Here is a 2,903-nt window from a genome sequence, read left to right as displayed (position 1 = left end):
TATCGCTCACGCTCATTCATGTGTTTGTAGGTGAGCCAAGAGAAGTCCAAACCTAGCCCCAGTGAAGTATGTGTGGAACAACAAAGGTTTGAAGAGTCAGTCCTTGCGTCTCACGCACGAGACTCGTCTTTGCCTTTTTGTCATTTTGTTTTATGTTGTGATGTTGGCGAAGTCTTTGAACATGTCTGTATATAGTTTTCATGGGTTGACTTAGTTTTGGATGATCCTGTCTATACAGAACTTTATGGTACTGTACTTCTGTTGTGAGTTATTAATATACATATGTATGGTTTGTTATGACGTGCCATGTAAGCACAGCTCTATGGAAGTTTTAAATTGCTTCCGTTTGGCCCCCGTTAACTCTGTTAAAATACGTTTGGTTTGGTTTGAGGCCATAGGTAATCTAATGATTATTGGCCGGTTATGTCTTTAACCTACGAGGGCGGGTTCGGGTCATGACAGTATGTACCTTGAGCAGGGATTGTTTCCATTTCTTGGGGGATTGGGTGGGTAGTGTGTTGCCACCGGTGTATGATCCGCGAGGGCGAAGTGAGCTTAGTGGTCTTCTCACTAGCTTTATGAGTGGTGAGTGTGATAAGACCCAGACTGTATTGCCGAGAGTGGTTTGTGAATACTCGGATGTCTTTCCCGAGGATCTTGTGAGTTTGCCACCACATCGAGAGATCGAGTTCTCTATTGATTTAGTACCCGGCACGGCGCCGATTTCCATGGCACCTTATCGTTTTGCCCCAGCCGAGTTGAGTGAGCTGAAGATTCAACTCCAGGAGTTGCTAGATAAGGGTTTTGTCCGCCCTAGTGTTTTTCCATGGGGAGCACCGACCCTCTTTGCTAAAAAGAAAGATGGTGCCTTGAGACTTTGTATCGATTACCGGAAGTTGAATTGGGCTACGATTAAGAATAAGTACCCTATGCCTCATATTGACGATTTGTTTGACTAGTTAAAGGGGTCCCGTTGTTTCTCTAAGATAGATTTGAGATCGGGTTACCACCAGTTGAGGGTCAAGGAGGAGGATATTCCGAAGACGGCATTCCGTACGCAGTATGGCCACTATAAGTTTCTGGTGATGCCATTTGGGCTCACCAATGCACTGGTAGTATTTATGAATTTGATGAACCGGATCTTTCGGGAATTCTTAGATCGTTTTGTATTCGTTTTCATGGACGACATTCTGATTTATTCACCGTTTGAGGAGGAGCACGAGGAACACTTGAGAGTGGTGCTTGAGTTGTTTAGAGCCCATAGGCTGTATGCTAAGTTCGGGAAGTGTGATTTCTGGCTAAGAAAGGTCAAATTCTTAGGCCACGTGGTTTCCAGGGAAGGGGTGTCCGTTGATACATCCAAGATTGAGGCAGTACAGGATTAGACACAGCCTAAGAGTGTTTTTGAGATTCGCAGTTTTTCTGGGATTAGCTGGGTATTATCGCCGGTTTGTGAAAGATTTCTCCAGGCTAGCTTCACCATTGACTAGATTGACGTTGAAAGGGGTCAAATTCGTATGGAGTGAGACTTGTGAAAAGTCGTTCCAAGAGTTGAAAGTTAGACTTACCACCGCTCCGATTTTGATTATTCCAGAGAGAGGGTTGGGTTATGCGGTTTATTGTGATGCCTCACGAGGGGGTTTGGGTTGTGTGTTGATGCAAGAGGGAAAAGTAGTAGCCTATGGCTCGTAGCAGTTGAAAATACACGAGAGGAATTACCCTACGCATGACCTAGAATTAGCAGCAGTGATCTTTGCCTTGAAGATTTGGAGGCATTATCTGTATGGTGAGAGGTTCGAGGTGTTCTCAGACTATAAGAGTTTGAAGTACCTGTTTACATAGAGAGACTTGAATTTGAGGCAGAGGAGGTGGATGGAGTTCATCGAGGACTATGATTTCGAGTTGCACTATCACCCAGGAAAGGCCAATGTTGTAGCCGATGCCCTTAGTAGGAAATCCATTAGTGATGTTGCTTGTATAACCATCCGGGAGTGGGAGATGTTGGGTGCATTTGGCGAGTTTGATTTGCTTCTGGGCGAATTCGTTGAGGCTGCGGCCTTGTTTTCTGTTGTTGCGCAGCCTACACTTGTGACTCGAGTGTTAGAGGCATAGAGAGGTGACCTTGAGGTAGAATCCCTCCGAGAGAAGATCTCCAATGGGAAGGTTGAAAAGGGTTTGGCTGTGTATCTCGACTTGAGTGTGAGATACCGAGACCGTTTGTTTGTGCCAGAGTCCTGCCGAGAGGGGGTACTCCGAGAGTTTCACCATTCACGTCTTGCGGTGCATCCAGGAGGCACTAAGATGTATCGTGATTTGGGTTGCCAGTTTTGGTGGCGGGGTATGAAGAAAGATGTGGCAGTGTTTGTGTCTAAGTGCCATACTTATCAGCAAGTGAAGGCCGAGCATCAGAGGCCAGCGGGTTTGTTGCAACCCTTGCCTATTGCCGAGTGGAAATGGGAGCATGTCACTATGGACTTCGTTGTAGGTCTTCTGAGGACTCAGCGGGGTAGTGATGCTATTTGGGTGGTTGTAGACTGGTTGACTAAGCCGGCGCACTTTGTCCCTATGCGCGTGAAGGATTCGGTAGATCATCTTGCCGACTTGTATATTCGGGACATAATGAGATTGCACGGGGTCCCAGTGTCGATCGTCTCAGATAGAGATCCACGTTTTACTGCTAGGTTGTGGCAGAGTTTGTAGAGTGCCTTGGACATTAGATTGACCTTTAGCACAGCTTATCATCCTCAGACTGACGGGCAGTCCGAGCGTACTATTCAGATCCTTGAGGATATGCTTCGAGGTTGTGTTCTTGACTTTAGTGGGTCGTGGGAAAGGCACTTGTCCTTGGTGGAGTTTGCCTACAACAACAGTTTCCAGTCGAGCATCGGTATGGCACCGTTTGA

This window comes from Camellia sinensis, chromosome 7 (assembly GCF_055761805.1).
Source record: "Camellia sinensis isolate YWXY chromosome 7, ASM5576180v1, whole genome shotgun sequence".
Lineage (NCBI taxonomy): Eukaryota > Viridiplantae > Streptophyta > Magnoliopsida > Ericales > Theaceae > Camellia > Camellia sinensis.
Note: the sequence above shows the minus strand (reverse complement) of the source record.